The sequence below is a fragment of the Rhamphochromis longiceps genome, linkage group LG12 (genome assembly GCF_057381845.1).
Source record: "Rhamphochromis longiceps isolate RC_006_pf linkage group LG12, R_longiceps_female_GT1.1, whole genome shotgun sequence".
NCBI classification, from domain to species: Eukaryota; Metazoa; Chordata; class Actinopteri; order Cichliformes; family Cichlidae; genus Rhamphochromis; species Rhamphochromis longiceps.
Window position 1 is genome coordinate 9,153,814 of NC_140568.1, and position 19,239 is coordinate 9,173,052.

A 19,239-nucleotide genomic window follows, 5' to 3' on the forward strand; every position below is an offset into this window, starting at 1 on the left:
GGCCTCTGGTCGATGTGATCGCGTGGGACACAGCTGTGGCTCCATGCCTGCTTTTTTTTTTTTTTTTTTTTTTTGTTAAGCCGGGGGGCAGTTTTGTTTTGCTGCACGTTGTTTATTTGTGCCCATGTGCTAGGCAGAGCAACATAACAATTCTATTAGGTATGATAGTTATTTTGTAGGCATGTTGGGTGTGTCAAAACTCATTTAATCACACGTTCTTCTATGTGGGGGTGTAAAAATGGATCACTCACACTTTTGAGGTGGTAACAAGTATTTAACAAGGTTGGAAGACATCCAGAGGCATTTTAGCTATAATCGTGTAACTCGTGGGAGTGACTTTCATTTAATCGTTTACTGGGTTGAAGTTAAACCCCTTGTTTCAACGTGGAGCATAGTAAAGTGCCGTTGATGTACTGCAGACACAAGAGGCAATAAATACTGAACCATTTGAATTCGCATCCTCACATTTATGCCGACAAAATATATACATTTGATTCTGAAAACGGGCGCTTACATGGGTTTTTTTGAGTTTCAGTTTTGTTGAGTTGAGTTGAGTCACCAGGGTGAAGACGCAGGAAGCCGTGTGGTGGTAAAGGGGAATGTGGCCTCACCTGTAACACTGCTTCCAGCTCCAGTGACTCATGTTGCTGACGGACTATGAACTCTGAACATTAACTGAACTGTTGATTCCTGTTCTCACCCTGTTCATCAAGTGATGAACAGGGTGGTCTATGGGTATTTGAAAAAAACCTTTTGTGTGAAAAGTTCTTCTGTGTAAAGTCCAAATGGTGTTAGGTTATAGTTAGCAAGTACAGGTATATAACACATAGAATATTAAAAGACAGCTACAACATTTTCTGTATTTCCATTTACTTCGATTAAACATAAACATGGCGCCCTAATTTGAAGCGACACAACCCTCAAACTACAGTAAACCCTTCATGTTTCTCTCACGCTGCAATCTGCTGTGAGAGACAGAAAGGATCTTAAAGGGTTAATTTACATAAATCACACACACACAGACACACATGTTTCCGTGACTTCACAGAACATTAGACTGAGTTGGATTATTTCCTGGAGATTTACTCTGACATTAACCACAACTGCGACTTTGTAAACCTGAACTCCATCCTAAAATTAGCTTCTTAAAAACGTGCCTTCACCTTAAAACGGAATGATTGATGGGACTTGTGGGTTTTTTTTGTCCCTGGTAAGAAGATGAGTCCCATTCATCTGTGTAAACAGACTGGTCCTCACAATATTTTGATTTTTAACAAAGCAGATGCTTATTTTAAGTATGAAGCCAGAAACCACTGCTGAGTAGAGGCATTGTAGCTGTTGTTGTGAAATGTTTTCCTGTTCTTTATTAGATTAGGATAGTAACTAAACAGCTCACACCGTCGTTCATTGTATTTTTCATTTCATAATGTACCAAACGTTTTAAAGTGTGGCAGTTGTAACCTACCAGGAGCCAGCTCTTGCAGAATGCAGAGCCATACTGTTCCAGTACATGCAGAATATAGAATGGATTTGTTTGTCTTCCTGGAATGTGAAGAATGAAATGAGCATCCTTGAGAAAGACAGCTTCTGGATGATGGTGTGTGTAAGCTACGCATTTCATGTGCATTACTGCAATCCCATACCACCATGGATGCCTTCTATCTTCAGTGATGAGTCAAGAGAAGAAGTTAGCATTTGTGGATGTTGGTTAGACCTGTTTCTTTTTTCTTTTTTTTTTCATGGTAGAAAAAAATCACTTATATATACTTGTGAGTCTTTTCCTTAATCTTATAATACGTTATATACCATAGATGCAGAAATTTACAGACAGTGGGCAAATTTACACTGAGACACTTAGACACACACTATTCTTAAATACAATTTAAAATGCTGCTCAAAAAAAAATTAAAGGAACTCTGAAAACACATCAGCTCTCATGCTGGGTATCTATACTGATATGCACTGGGTCATGTGTTAGGAGTTAAAGGATGCCACATCATTTGATGGAAATTATCAACACACAAAGGGCTGAATTCAAAGACCCCATGAAAATCAAAGTGAATGTTATCAATTCCTTGATCCTCAGGAACTGCTTGCATACACTCACTTCATGAGGCCAGAGAAACCCATGAAACCACTGCAGCAGCATGGGGTCTAACAGAGGGTCCAAGGATTTCATCTCGATTCCTACCGGCAGTCAAGGAGCTGTTACCTGTAGAGGCGAGATAACGGTAACTTACCCACTACTAAACCGATTGTGCTGAACAATGTTAGAGGCAGTCTGTCACATGCTCAGGGTTAAACTAGTCACATCTGTGAATATGAGCTGCCAATTCTGGGACTCCGTGGTAAACTCCGATCGGGCCCCATGTTGCTGAACAGTGAGCAAAGGGCCCAGTAGAGGATGTCGGCCCTCAGGTAACCCTCATGAAATCTGTTTCTGGTTGTTTTGTTAGAGACATTCACACCAATGGCCTGTTGGGGGTGATTTTGTAGCTCTGTAGTGTTCAACCTTATCTTACTTGCACAAAGGAGCAAATATCAATCCTGCTGATGGGTTACAGACCTTACAGCCCTGTAGAAGGCCCTCCTGGAGTAACTGCCTCTCTCCTGGAATCTCCTCCATGCGCTTGAGATGTGCTGGGAGACACAGAAAATCTTCTTCAATAACATGTATTGATGTGCCATGCATTAGGAGTTGGACTACCTAACCTCTGTAGGGTCCAGGTATCGCCTCATGCTACCAGTAGTGACACTGATCCTCCCCAAATGCAAAACTAGTGAAAACAACTGTCAGAAAATATGAGAAGGGAAAAAATTGTCAGTGACTCCCACCTGTAAAACAAATCCTGTTTTGGGGATTGTCTCATTGTTGCCCCTCTAGTGCACCTCTTCTTAATTTCATTAACACCAAAGCAGGTGAACCTGACTAGCAACCCCCTCTGCTACTTGACTTGATGCTGTACTCCGATTAAAAAAGTGATCCTTTAAGTTTTTTGAACAGTGTATTTCTGGGAGTGAGATCTCTTTTAGTGTGACTAAAAGGGTAAAACAAGTCAGTGGTTCCCCCCAAGCAGTAAAAAAGAAATTCTAAATATGTTAATTCCATGTTAAGTGCCAATCTTAGACAATACACTGGCAGACTTGAAGGAAAATTTTAAGCAAATATTAGATACACAAACATTTTAGCAGACCCTTTATTACAATAGTAGCAGATGAGATGGAAACTGCTGTGTCGACCAGCTAACCAAAGCTAAGGTATTCAACTGCTACCAGCTTAACTCATAAATATTATATAAGTCTTTATATTTTTTCCTATAATGCCTTAGAGTGAGCCTGCAGTCAGGAAATAATCATCATTAGGCAGCACGGGTAATCAATAGCTGTACATCTGACTGACATGCTAATGTTTTTAAAGTCCCTCGAAACTCTTTCTGGCAGCTGAGTTTTCCAGAATTCCGATTGCACCCTCTTCTCTTGCCCTCCTCCTAACTTAATATTGAATTTATATCAAGACCGTGTTAGCAAAAGGTTGTGTTATGCTCAGCCGTAGCTCTAAACCATACAGTACAGTGTGTATCTCTCCACAGTCTAATTTTAAATCCTTGGCAAGTGTTTGGAGTAGGAGGAACTGGGTTGTCTACTCCCAGTCTAAGCACTGAGCTGTTTGGCACAGCCTCCATCTGCTTGAATCTGTGTAGGACAGCATGGATCAGTCCAAGGAAGGCTGTACTGATGCCGTGATCACATTCTAAGGGCTTAGGTCTATTTAAAAAAAGGAAAAAAAGAAGCACTCATACACTTTATCTGCTGTAAGAGAAACAATTAGTGTCATTTGTCAGGAAATGTTTGGACATAAATAGACACAATAAAATACAATAGAACACTTAAAAAAAAAACAGAAGAATCAGCAAATCTCAGCCAATAATCTTTTTTTAAGCCCCCTGCTAGGTTTCCAGGAGTGAGTTATCCCACAGAAACAGGATGTGAACATGCATTGCTTAGCTCCTTGTTGTATAATGCACTATCAGGAGATGTCACAACCTGTGCAGAATAATCCATATGCCCCCCCCCCCCCGCCCCCCGCCACCTCTCTCCTCAGCTTCACTCTGTTTTTCAGCTACTTTCCTTCTTCTCCTCCTCCTCCTCTGTCTGAATCTATCCTTTCTCACACACAGAGTAAGGGAACAGCGAGAGCGGTGCAACAGAATAAGAGAAGATGAAAGTGAGTTTCCCTCCACTGTGACCCTATAGGACATGACGTGACACGTATGTGCTTTGTACTTTGCAGGGCTGCCCTTTATGCTCATAGATTTTCAGATGATGTTGGTAAGGAATCAATGGGACAACAGCCAGTACCAGGAATGCGAGTCCTTTGGAGGAAAACTGCAGTTAGATAGTATTGGGAAATAGATTTTCCTTAACCCCCCACCCCCGCCCCCCGCCCCTCAAACAACAATGGCTTCCACAAGCTTTCTTTTCAATACTAAATTTACTTGGCACTCACCAGAGAGCGATGGAGCCTTGCAAAACTAAATTGTCTGTTTGTGTGTACAATTAGAGTGACCATGGAAGACGGGTGATGTAATTCAGGTATTGTTGTCATCTCATTTAACATTTACATGCATGACAACATGACAGATTTCCTAGACCCTCTGTTGTCACATTCCACACTTGTGCAGGCATATGGAAATGGACACACACATCCACACACTTTTCTTGTGTTTTATCCCCTTAGGAATCTGGAGGAAGGTGTCAGGTCCATCTCTGCTCTACACACAAGCTTCCCTCCATCTCTCCACTCTTTTTCCATCTCAAGTTTTTATGTTATCTCTCTGCTTCCTCGTCTCCCTTGTGCCCTCCCTTCTTTTTTCTTCCACTCTTTTTGACCTCCTCTCCCCCCCTACTCATTTCTCTCTCCCTTTCACTCCATGCCTCTCTCTCCTCCTCCCCCAGACTGCTCTATCTTCCCTTTCCTCCCCCTTCTTTCGGTGTCTGCCTTTCTCCTTCCACTCCCCCCCTCCCCTCCTCTTTCCTCCTGTCCTCCTCCGTGTCTCTCTGTCTTACCCGTTTGCCTCTAATTCTCCCAGCCTCTCTTGCTCTCTGCTCACCTCACTCTGCAACAATAAATTACGCACAAACTCAATGTACATCTCTTTGTTCTCCCCCGCCAGATAATTCATTTTAGCCGGGCTCTGCATTCTGAATGATGAATGCATTGACTATGCAATTAAACAGGGCTATGCATTAGCGCACTCTCAGTAAGCTCCGACACATGCATCGCACATATACTCTCTTGGACCAGTGTTTAAATGCTGTAATGCAACCATACTTTGCAGTGAAACACATGCAGAAGAAAGCGAACAACCCCTTTTGTTTTCACCTATTTTCACCATTCACTGAAATTATCAGCGTCAACGCCGTTTCAGAGACAGAGGCAGTGTTTCTCATCCAGATGCCTCAAAGGACAAGGATGCTGCACAACATGACAATGTTGCGGTGTCCTACCTACAGTGAGGCAGATGAAGAGCTGTCTGCATACCATTTGGGTTTACGGCGCTGTGCAGAGAAGTGTTTTAACAAAGGTGACCCTGCAGTCCTTGAAGCCATTGGTGGGTGGTTTCCCCTCTGTCCATCTTCCTTTCTCACCATGGCTTCCTGTGGTGTGATTAATGTTTGCTCAACAACATCCAGTCTGCATACATTCACATTTCCCTGTCAAGACACGAGGGCAGCGTCAGTCAGCTGGTGGGACCGGATCAAGTAGTGTAGGGTGGCACTAATAGACTGGTGCCCAGCTGGGTAGAGCTTGAATGTCTTGACAACTGGAACTCTCCTGCACCAGCTGAGAGCGAGATGTCGAGATAGTTATCAAGGCCAAGGGCAGAGTTAAGCGAAGAAAATGGCAAAACCGGGGAGGAGAAGGTGACCAGTTCTGGGGAACTTCATTCCCTTCCTTAAGAGAAGGAAGAATATTTACACTGGCACCTGTGCTGCACATTGTCCCCATGACGAGCACCCACTTTAAATGCTGTGGGATTGTGGGAAGGCAGAAGGTGATTAATGGGGCGTGTGTAAACAAAGCCCTTGAAACAAAAGCGAGAGTGTAAAGAATAGAGATAAGGCCCGACTCCACTCAAGTTTGGCATCATCCCTCTTCCACTAACGACCTCTACTGTCGCCCAGTGATGGCGGGGGCAGTGAGGATGTGGGGACTTTAGAATAGAAAGAAAGGGAGTAAAAGAAGCCCTGACATGCACATTCATTCTTTAAATGAAAAGAGATAATTGTGAGAGGAACCGACCTGTCTTCATTCTTTGAATAAATAAAAACGCATGACCTGCCTGAAATATGGACAATGCCATTACTGATTTAATTTGAATAGACCACTTGTTTTTGTGCCTTGCTGTGGCTTGCCATGAATGCTAAAGTGGTCGACGTGACTAAGAAACGGTGAAGGGGAAGATAAACCGAGCCTGCTTTGATGGAAAAAAAAAAATCATATGCAAAATGGGCCAGGTATATGTGTCAAACACAGGTGATAGTCTTCCTCAGCATTATCAAATGGCTCCCCCCTCTCCCCCCCCAATCATTTTATATGCGCTTCAGCTAGTGTTGCCAAACTCGAGTCAATTCATTATTAATATCATTGTGACTGCAATCATAAAATGAGCCACTTTAAAGATGAGTTGCACTGGTCCTACATCTCTTTGGCCTTATCTTTTCTTCTTTCATCAGCCCCCAGTGTGGTCAAGTGAGGAAAAACATGTTTAGTAAGCACATTAAATCATAGCAACAAGCCCTGACTCCTAACAGCTGAAAGCTTATTCATTTACACTCTTCAATATGATGGTCTCGCGCAGGTCTTAATCTAATATATTTGACAAAAGCTGACCAATTAAACAGATTGATTTCTCACAATGATGTAAGCAAGCTATAATCAACGTGGACTTGTTCTCTGCTGATTTATGAAATACTGTCTGTCAACCTGTGGCAAAGTCCTGTATTTACATAATGATATAATGGGAGAGAGGGCGCCTGTGTCCTCCCCTTCAAATACTTTAGATAAGGCGAGTTAGGAGGTTTTGGACGGAGCAGTGGGGAGGCTATCTGTGGGCAGCCTGGCTCATTCCATAGAGCATCTCTCACCGCGTAGTGAGAAACCTAAATCACTGGAAACACATTCATGGCATACATGATGCCCTGGATGTTCTCCTCGTAGGAATGTATGCGTGATGGGGAGGAAAATCTGGTGAAGGGAAGAGACTGAAATTAAGAGGTTGGATGAGCCGGGAGTGAAGCTTTTCTTGTTGACTGAACACAGTAAGGTGTAGCTGCTTGGTTCTCGTCATCTCCCGTCTCTTCTGTTGTGATGGTGTCAACTATGGCAGGTTCAGCAATGGGTCAAGGAGAGACAAAGGCAGCCATCTTATTACCCACAACCATAAAACACCTTAGTATATGAAAGACAACTGTATGTGTGCATCCATGCAGCTCTGGGGACAGTGCTGATCAACGCTTTGTGCTCAACTTCAAGAGGTTTGGGATAATATGGGCAACCAGGTTGCACCGGTGCCACTGAATTAAATGCAACACTGTTTTTATTTTGTGCAAACTGTGGATTGTGAAATTCTGGTTGTTTCCTGACATATCGTAATTATGCGCAGTAATCATGGCTTGTTTTATATTTGAAGCTTCAATTTATTTATGCTTAGCGGTATGCTGTCAGTACGTCTGTATGTGTCAGTGAGCTCCATCTGAGCGAATACACCAGCCATTCACTCAACCCATCGACCATACAGTGCTTCCCTGTCTCCTAGCAACTCACCGAGTGCCTGCGGCTGGCTGTTACCTTTCCGTCAGGACCCGTGATTTTTCCCGGTTGGAGTGAGGTGACTTTCATGTGTGATGTGCGTTTGAGAGCCCTCCTCCTCTTCTTTTGCAGCTCCCCCTGCCAGCCTCCTCCGCTGGTGCTACTGGGGTGTAACATACAGCAGCAGCCCCGCTGTCAAAACGCATTGGGTTCAGATTCCTGTTTGCTGTACCCCCAGTGGAAACTGCTTTTTGAAAAAGGGGAAGACTTGAAAGAGAGGAATCACAGAGACTGATCAGTGAATGTGATATAACAAGAGAAAATTCTGAAGTGCTCGTTGGAGGAGGGGAAAAAAAAGAAAAAGTTGCAAGAGGAGTGACAGTTAGAGGTGAAATTTTTTGCGAAGAGCAGGATGTTCAGATTCATGAAACAAGAAAACGATATCTGCCCATTTTCCGCTGTTTTCTCAATGTTTCCAGAGAAATAGGCGTGGAACAGTAGCCATCTGAACCAACACGTGCATTTTAACAAGTGCAACTGAAAGGCTTGTGCAGGAACGTCGGAGTGGTCCGTGGCAATGGACATTTTCAACACTTCATTCACACTAAAGAGCCACTTCAATAATTCATCACTCATTCTCTGCACAGTGCCTCTCTGCAGCGGGCTAATAGTTTTCAACACCCTTTAAACTCTACTTTCTCTCTCTCTCTCACTCACACACACACACACACACACACACACACACACACACTGAGAGCTCGCAGAATTACTTCGCTTGGGCTAAAATACCAACAAAAATCATAGAGCGCGAGGTAAGTTTATTTAATAAAGGGAAACTATTTTTATACTTTCCACACAACAATAAACACGTCAAAACTAATTTGATGAAATAGTATTCCTGCAAATGTGATGCTCATTTTACATGCTTGAAATGCAGGGATTGCTGGAGTCTAATAGCGGCCTGTGATGACCCCATTTTGACCCATGATATGGCTACTCAGCAGCACAGTGCTTAGAGTCTGAAAGGGAGGCCTTAGAGGGATTTCTGGCCTGGCAGTGTTCAGCATAGTTTGGGAGAGTGAGGTCACCGGTGTGTGTGTGTGTGTGTGTGTGTGTTTTTTTTTTTTTTTTTAAATAAATGTGTGAGTGTGCATGTATGAGTGTGGTTTTGTATTTGCGAGTGTGTGTGCTCATACGTGTGTGTGTGTGTGTGTGATTTTTCATTGTGCCAGGGGGATATGGGTTTGGAAAGGCTAATTTGCGTTTAAGGGCACTGGGCCCTTGCCAGGCACACCAACCAATCTCATATGCCATTTATTATATGATGGCCACAGCCTACATGCACACATGCACAAGCATGCAACCAGCCTTCAACCCTGCCCCCACCCAAGGACCATTCCCTGAGAACATCAGTTCGTTCAGCAGTGAAATACACTGCACTGAAATCATTCTTAGCTTGTGAGTCTCCTGTCACCCTCAATGCTGCTTATTTACTTAAATCTCTCACTCATTCAGCCCATGATTGCCTATTACTCTGTAAATTTTCTTTCCATGTTAATCAAATCCTCAAGTTTTTCCCAGATTTAAATACTAAATCATGGATAAAAAACTTGTTAACAGTATAAACTCAAACTGCTCTCTTTTGGGAGTCACAGGGGGATGTGCTTTGTTTTCTCTGTTTTTACTAAAAGGGAGGGCATTTTTAAGTCTCACCGCCCCTCCATCTTTGGTGTTGAAACAGTTGCTCCTGATTATGGTTGAGTCATAAGACTTGAAAAAAGTGTGGAGGGGCTACAGAGGCATCAATGACACAAATAGCTTTTCACTCTTCTTCCTCCCCCTTTTTTCTCTTTCTTTCCCTCTTACTTAGGCCCTGCAGTTTCCACCCCTCTCCATCTGCAGTCTGACCTCTGCTATTCTTCACTATGATTCCTGTGTGTTCAAAAGCGGCAGGATGTCAGTAATTGGAAGGGATGTGATGGAGCGGGGGGCCGCTCCTTGGGGCTGGAAGACCCCCAGCGCTAGAGAGGTCAGATAGAGCCTGTCTCACACTGACATGTAGGCTTGGACGGCAGCATCCAGCCACAACAGGCCTGAGGCAGCGCGATCAGCAGCAGCGGCTCTGTCAGGGGAGAAGCAGGAGAGCAGGGGAAGGAGCTGCTGTTTCTCCTCTCTACAGTCCAAAACCCAAGCTCTATGTGTGGCTCAGGTTTCCACTTAAAGGTATCTTTTAAGATACTTTGCTGCTTCTGAGCTAACAACAAAATCTCTGTTCCTATATACGGTACTTTTCAGTGCTAATCTCCCGTCTACCCGTTCGCCTTGTGGGCAGTGGGCGCGTTCTCTAATCAGCTGTGATCAAATTGCTGGGCTACAGGGAACATTCCTGCTCACCTCGCACACAGAAATGGCAGAGCGATTAGCACACCTCTTCACACTAGCTTAGACCACAGAAGCCCCGGAAAGTGCGGCTTAACGGGCTACTTTAACCACATCAGGTTTAAATAAAGATGTCTGGACCCACCACAAGTTTGAATCCACGCTGTACGCACAGGTTATACATATGCACTGTATACACTACGATGTATTCTGACAGAAAAGCAGTCAGATGCTTATTCACACACACACCCATTTGAATACATGTCGATGTTTATGAGAAAAAGATTGTGCGCGTGTGAAGTGACATAAATTACACAAGCACACATAGTCAGTCTCTGCCTTCAGCATATGTCATCTTCAGTAGTCCATATCGTTTGAGGGCTGTCCTGGTGGAGTACGAGGCTGATTTGGGGAAACACCCAGCTGACACATTAGCCCGGGCTTTTCATAGCGCAGAGTCGCCACTGCTCTTCTATGACACTACCTGGGGCTTTTCATGTGCCATTTGGGATTACCACTCGACCACGTTAGTGCCATACTGCCCACCCACTGCCTCCCAAAAAACAATCCCACCCCACCCAAGCGTCTGGCATTTCTGCAAGGATATGGCAATGAGAGAAGGCAAGGCTGATGCCGACCAACGTTACTGTCACGTTAACCCTATGGGGCTCCGTCTGCTTGTCTTGCCCTGGGGTGTGCCATGCTTGGAAACCTTTCCCAAGGGTGGACTTGGTCTCACAGCTCAGCCCCCACCCAGTATGCTAACCCCTCCCAGTTTCTTCTTATGCCACCAAAATTCACCCAAATCTGAGCGTCTCCTCCTCTCTGTCTGTCTCCTCAAATCTTTCGTGGTCGAGGTCATGAATAATGTCAATTTCATGGTCACAAAGAAAATGCTTGCGTATTTTACAGTGCGTGTACTTTATTTCCTCAACATAATTTTCTTTGGATGCCATGTTTTAAACGTATTATTGTCTACCTCTCATCACGAGTTTCTAATATGCAAAGAAAATGATCACGTCATCCGTTGCTTTTTTTTTTTTTTTTTTTTTTTTTTTTTTTTTGCATAATCTCTAAAAAAAATAATGGTACTCTAAAATGACATTGAAATAGTGTTTTTAATAGTATTAAAGAGAAGAAGTCTGCATTGACTTCTCTGGCAGGTCATTTCAAGAACAAAGAGGCTCAGTCTTCTCAGGTTTTAAGTCTTGGAATTACCGATCACCTTTACCTGAGGATATTAGGCCGCATTTAGTGTCGCATGACGTCAGCATAGACTGCTTTCACACATAAACTTCAGACCATTTCTTGAGAATCAAGGCCAAAGTTCACACGTGAAGTTCCTCTGTTTTTATTCATGTATTATGGGGCTACAGCATTCAGAAGGCATAATCGAAACATCATGAGCAGTTCCAAACTTGCTTGCTATGAATGCTCTGGACAGTTGCCTGCTGTATTCACACATGGGTTCACTCGGACATAACACAGACTTTGTGTTCAAGATAGGAACAGCAAAGTCAGTTTGATGTCTGGCCCGACTGTTTCAGACTTTTGCATTATAAAATAAAGTTTCTCTGGGTAATGTCCTTAAAAAAGGACAGGGCAACAGTGCAATGTAAATCTAGCTTATAAGATGTAATGCAATTTAAATGCATCAAAAGAAGACAGCAAAAATGTAAAATCTGTTTTGAAACACACAGTTAAGAATCAAGACCAAAAATTATATTAACTATACCCTATGGGGAAAGAGCACTAAATGGATGAGATATGTATTCTTGTTAGCCTTATCGTGGGATTCTTAACATGTAAACATTTGGGTAGGCTGGTTGACTCGGGTAGGAATGGAGGCTGTTACACTATTATCAATAGTTCCTAACAGGACGTTTTTAACCTAAAAACATTCTCGGAATTAACTTTCCCACTTAGGTTGGTAATGAGAAATCTGGTGATTAATTTATAACCATTTTGCACATAATCCATGATTAAGCTAGTGTATTCAACTGCAAAATAAATAAAAATGTCGTAAATATTCTAATCATTGAATCCTTTATTAACTTTGTTTCTTATTCACTGGTTCACACGTGTGTAAAACGTTACAGATATTTAGGGGTGAAAAAGCTGCATGCACAGCCATGTAGCATATTACAGGCACTGCATATCCTGTTGGTTGGTTGTTCTTACCTTCTCAAGAGTGTTTCCGCTTCCACAAATCTAGCATTAGTAGGATGGTCATGTCTGACATTTGACAGAAAACTGTAGTTTGCGTCTCATTTGTGTCCATTTGCAGATTTCGTTTTCACCGAAGTTGCTTTTTTGGACTAGTTTATGGGCACCAAAACTACTTGGAGGTCTCTAAGAGGACAGTAGCAGTCAGACGCCTTTATAGTAAAAGGCTGTTTAACTTTTGTTTTCCATTATTGCATTCACTGAAGCCAAAGTGCGCAGATGTGGGACTGTTTCTTTTTCCATGGCTCGTCTTTATTTATTTATTTTTATTTATTTTATTTTATTTAGAAAGAGGGCCAATACATATTAATGAACATTTTAACAAATGTAAATATGCCAGATTATAGCCTTGGACTAATTTCCATCTGCAGACCCTCTGGCAGGTTGGTGTTAAACACAAGTTAGTAAAAACACACAGAGACACTATTTACAGGTCATGTGACAAGGACAAAAACAGTGATCACATTATACTAGAAGAAACAATGACAAGAAGAGTGGACAACAGAGGACAATATAGATAACAATAACGGAAACACATCAATTATATTGCACAAACCCCAGTATTGCACATGCCCTGACTGTCCTGATATTGCACTGACCCATTACACTAATAGTTGTTTCCCTTTTTGTAATACACTAACTCTTTTTCACGTCCAATATAAAGCATGATTATTAAACATGATCACATGTTTGTGTTTGTTATCTGCACCTTGACTGGCTCTTCTTCTCCAGCACTGGACTGGCTTCTGCTGATGTCGCTGTCCCTCCTAGTGAAGTCTTTTAAAGCTGTCAGATGCTACATTTATATGTGATTGAGGAAGCATAAACATAGGTCCTGCGAACTGGCAGTGATTGACTGTTTGTTAGAAAGGTTAGCTTTGAGTCAATTGTTGAAATTATAGGTATAGATATAGATTACAGCCTTGGGGATGTATGGCGAGTTGTCTGCTGAAAGAAGGGTTTTTCTGATCATTTTAAAAGTGTATTCATAAACTGTTAGCGATATGGGTATTTTCGATTGTATATTTGTGGGTTTTTTAATGTCATAGTAGCTTAGATTCTCCATACAGGGACATATATGAAATTGTTTTTCTGATGGTAGAAAACAATATTTTGATTTCTAATAACCTTATAAACTTAAATTTGGTCTTATACTAACATAAACTGGATAATAGCAACACCTTTTGGCAGTTTATTATCACTAGTGTATGGCTAGGCAGCTGTCATGGAGTGGTAGAGTGTGAAGAGAGAGAGAAAGTTTCAGCTTGGAAGTGATGGTTGAATCACATTATACTTCCACCTGCCACTCTAGTAGGGAAGCATGCTATTTTCTGGCCAACATACAGCTGAAGGTTTGAGAGACACCAGCTGGAACATCACCTGACTGTGAAGCTCTACTCTTACACTGTAATGAACCGGCCCTGGAAACCTATCTTCTGTCTCTTGTTCAAGCAATATCATCTCGTTGATCTTGATTGTGCATCAGTGGACCAAAACATTCAAGTCAATGAGTAGCAGTGCATCTGTTAGCCATCTCTTTTTGTCATTCCGATGAACACTCATGGGGTGAATAGTATAGATGACCTGAGCATGGCAAAAGGAAAGGAGGCTTGTTACAGGAGGTGAAACAAGAAGCGAGAGACCCAGGGAATTTAGGATACCTGAGCTGGCAACTTGAGCCCAAGAGAAAGAGAAAACCGCATCCCAGGGGAGAGTGGTAGGGCTGGAGTCGGCCAGGGTATGAGACACGGCCCAGGTACAAGGACGAGCCAGCACGCTGCTGAGACAGTAGGATGAGGTTTCACTTCAGTGGGATTAACAGGTGAGCCAAGCGGGTTGCTTATTTAGATGAACAGAGCACCCCATCTCATTAGCAGAACAGTCAGACCTCTCTTTATGGGATAGGCAAGATAAAGTTTGGTGTCCATGAATTTCAGCAAGGAAAAAAAAGTGCTTTCTAAATCCACACACTGCAGGCTAGTATTCAATGCCTGCCCATTCCTTTGTTATCTCTGCTTGGCTGTAAAGCAGTCAGAGAAGTGGAAGGAATGTGAGATATTTTCCTGTGTGTGTGTGTGTGTGTGTGTGTGTGTGTGTGTGTGTGTGTGTGTGTGTGTGTGTGTGTGTGTGTGTGTGGTGAACGGTTCAGGAGGGTGGTCAGTCAGTGCCCAGTCAAAGCACTGCAGCAGCATGATGCCTCCCAACACACATAAAGAAAGCCTTGTCTAACACTCTAACTTCATTCTTTTTCCTCTTACATACATACATTTGCTTTCCACATCCTTTTCTCCATTTTCTTCTTTTTTTTTGCTTGACACACACACACACACACACACACACACACACACACACACACACACACACACACACACACACACACACACACACACACACACACACACACACAGGCACAAAAATCCAGGCGAACACAAAGTGACTTAACTAAACTGGCGAAAATGATAATTATATAAATCTTAATTAGTTTCCAGGGATTAAAAGTGTGCAGATTTGGTAAGTGAAGAAAACGCGAACAGCTTGAAACCATGATTATCTCACTGCGTAGTATAAAATTGGGGTTAATATACCTGAGATGAAACAAACAGCTTAAAAGTCCCAAACCTCCCTGTGTCTGGCAGGGGATTCTGGCAGCATCACAATGACAGGGATTGAAATACAGTTCTATCATAGACAGAAAACACAGAATATTCGCAATTTATTCAAGAGATATAATTCATCTGGCTTTATGGGCCTCCGTACATTCTCTAAATAACAGATGATGAATCACATGTGCAGCTGTGTCTCATACAACAGGAAAAAAACATCTCGGCGTTCAGTGGTAGATAAGGCTTTCTTATTTTCTTTCATCCTCAGTTTGCTGCTTCTCTCCCGTTTCCCCCCTGCTGCCCTTACTCCTCCTCTCTGTGTTAATGCTATTAATCCACACAGCCTTATTGAGAGTGTCTGTGCTTGGAGCAGGATTCAGATATTGGGTAGCTCATTTGGTAAACTCATTGACTGCTATCAGATTTCAGGTCAATGACCTAAATGACCAGACAGCAGCAGAAAGCAGGTACGGAAAGTGGAGAAATGAACACCAGTGTCGTTGGTATGCTGGTTGGCTAAATAGATGCCTGGTATTGGGGATCGGGGGGAACTATCTGGTAGATAATTGGTGGGTTTTACCGCTATTGCAAAAACCATTTAACAAAAAAATGTATGCAGGATTGTTAAAAGAGCATCAGTTAGATTACTGGATTAACAATATGAGTAATTTGTAGACATAATCTTATGTTCCTCTTGCTATTGTAATATTGTTGAATAATAAGGGAGCACAACTTCAATCCATAAAAGTACGATCAGAATATGTCTTGATGTATCTGATATCCCTGTGTCAGTGTCGTTCCTACATCATCATAATAATGTTTGCCCAGGATCAACATCCTGATTGACTAGTCACATTCTTGTGATGTCATAGCTTTGCAATATAGGGGGAAAATGCCTTGGTTTGTATAAAACATACTTCTGAAATAAATAATAAGCATTTTAAGTGTTTTCTTTTTTAATTTGTACATTATAATAATGATATTAAGGGACAAGGGTTGACATCCTCTTATTTGATTATAAACAGACTGGAAAATGATGTTACTGATATGTTTTGTCCTATAAATCGGTTGCACCTGCTTTTGTTGGAAAAGGTCAAATACAGGTAAAAGTGGGTGTACAGCAACTCATTTGTTTAAATTTGTACCTCTTTCCTGTTCCTGTACATGCTCTCTTCCACAGCATGTCATGTCCTCCTCGTCTCACCCCAACCAGTCGTGGCAGATGGCTGCCCTTCCCTGAGCCTGGTTTTGCTGGAGGTTTCTTCCTATTAAAGGGAGTTTTTCCTTCCCACTGTCACCAAAGTCCTTGGTCATAGGGATCACATGATTGTTGGGGTCTTCTTGGTTGTATTATTGTAGGGTCTGCCTTACAATATAAAGACGACTGTCGTAATTTGGTGCTGTATAAATAAAATTGAAGTTAATTGAAGTGAATCTGTCAGTTCTTAAAGTGAAACACGATCCTGTAACTTATTACAGTTTGGGGGAAATTGTAAATAAAAAATAATATTTTGCATTGAAGAAAAGTTGTTTTTTCTTTATATATGCTCTCTATATGTTTAGGTATTACTCTGTTAGTCAAATTAGAATTGGCAAAAATAGGTATTGTCAGGTCATCCTGGGTGAAAAAACATTGGAAACAATTGAAATTTGTCATTAAATACTTTTATAAATATATTACATTATGTATTGTATTATAGCATAGATAAGGGACTATAATAATACATAATACATACTATATCTCGTCTTATGTCTTTGGCGGTTTGTTAACTCTCTGACGTCTAAGTCATCATCAGTAATGAGACTAACCTTACGCCATCAGAATGTGGAAACGTCATGACAATTATGGGCACATAGAAATGAATCACTGTAACTGACACATACAAACAAACTATTTACAGTTTTTCACAAAAAAGTACCTTTTGCTTGTATGCAAATCATTCGGTCTGAACCAAAACAAAAAGCCAGTAAAAGCAAAAGTAAATGAAGAGTGAAAGCAAAACAGAGAGTGACACTAAAGAGTGTCTTTTACACTGTAATTCACACCACAGTCACGCCACCACACCCCTTCTGTCAGCTTGTGTATCAGTGTGTTGTGTGTTTAAAAACATATTACTATTATTCTGACAAAAACAAACAAACCCCAAAACAATAAACATCAGTTACAATTTCAGAAAGGACATCCAGTCAGTGTTTCTGGAGGCTGAAAAACAGTATTTATTAACTATTTACGAAGTTTTACAATTTTTGGTGCAAAACCAATAATTAAAAGTTAATTGACTTTCAATGTGCTTTTATTAATAATAGTTATCCATCCATTTGCTTAACTGCTTATCAAGTTAAGGGTCGGAGCTGTCGAAGGTTCAGAGGTAGCGTATATCAGGACACTATTCATCGTGTTATTATGTCGGTAGTCTCAATAAAAGCAAGTAAAATACTTGTTTTAAAAAAAATAAGCAACAAAAAAGCTAAAATGGAAAAGATAACAGTTAAATCTTTATGCGCAATAATTCTGTTTATATTAATAACATTAAGGAAGGACTTTTTTCTCACAGAGTGCAGTAAATATTGTGGCATTGCATTTTAAACAACAGAGTTTTGTGTTAGATTAAAACTTGCTGAGAACAAATCAGTCTGAGAGATGCTGCACTCTACATATCGTGACATTCAGTTAATTGTTTCAGAACAAATTCAAATATACAAAGCAAAGAGAGCTTTTAAGGCGGCCGTGCATCGAGGGCAAATATAACATGTTTGAAAAGTATGAGCTGTGGTTACATTATGGTGAAGACCTTGATGTTCATGCATAATGTCAGTGAGTACTTTGGGCTTTGCTATAATTACATTTACAGCTGGAGTGCAACAAGGTTCATCTACGTGATGTATTTTCTCTTTGCTATGTGCTGATCACAATGATTAAAGATGCTTTTCTAAATTTGCTCCCTATTTTGATCCTAATAGGTGATACGGTCATTCAGGCAGCTTTGAGAAAGACATTAATTAAAATATATAAAACTCCTTAAACATATACAGCATTGACTATGGCTGTAAATGACAGCACAGCTACATCAATGTAATTGCAGGCCTTAATGAAGATTCTGTAACCTTGGTTCTTTCTCAGTAAGATGTTGTGATAGGAACACAGACCTTCTTTTTTATCCAATCCTAACTGTTCTGAAATTACATGTGAAACAAAACCTGAAACTCATTCTCATTTTGGGCATGATTAGAATGGAAGAAGTATTTATTGCATGTCTTCTGGGCAACATATTGTAAATGTGAGGCTCACACAACTTAGAAGAAATGAAGTTTTGCTTGCAGAACGAACACCACCATTAAACTTGTCTGGGCTATAGTCGACTGAAAAAGGTCGATCATGCAAGCTTTTAAGTGGGCTATAAGATACAGTGACATCATTAACTCTGTAAACCTCGGCACCTTCATAACATGGCTTTCTAACATGCATTTAATAATGTAAAATTATTATTATTTTTTTGCTAAAAACATAATCTTTTCCTGACGCTTACCAAGGTGCTTGGATGCCTAAACCTAATGTGAAGGTACGTGAAAGCTCACAATGGTCCAAGAAGACAGCTGAACTGCTGCACGTGTCCTTTAAAGAGAAAATGCTGTTTTTGTTCAGGTTCTTGTGATGAGCCGTTTAATAAAATGGATGAGCCCCTTACTTTGCCATTCATATTGTTAGCCTTTGTAAGATTGAAAAAAAGAATGCTATCAAAGATGTAAATCACAACACTGCCATCTTGTAGTTCAGAAGGCTGTGCTGCATTATGATTTTACTGTTTTGCATCCCTCAGGGAGCTTGATACTGATACTGGTTTCAAACAATACAACAAAAAAAAGATCTTTATTGTAACGTAACATTCCTGGGTTGCTAAAACCCAAGTTACACATGTAATGGTTCATAAGTGAAGTTCTCCTTATCACATATATTATATAGGTCATGTAGACATTGCCTTTGTGACCTCCAGCTGTGTCTCAATTGTTTATAAAAGAGGAAAACATCTGTTCTGTTAGTGACCCCATCCTTTAATTATCTTTCTGTTTATCTTTGTTTCTCTACCTCTATGCCTCCTTTTGCTCTCTTTCCTCCATCGTTGCCGCCTCCTTTCTGCCTCTTCTTGGGTCATTAGCATGTTGCTGATGGGGGCCGGTCATCCATTGAGCGGTGTGGGGAGGTTTTGGCCGGGGCTGCAG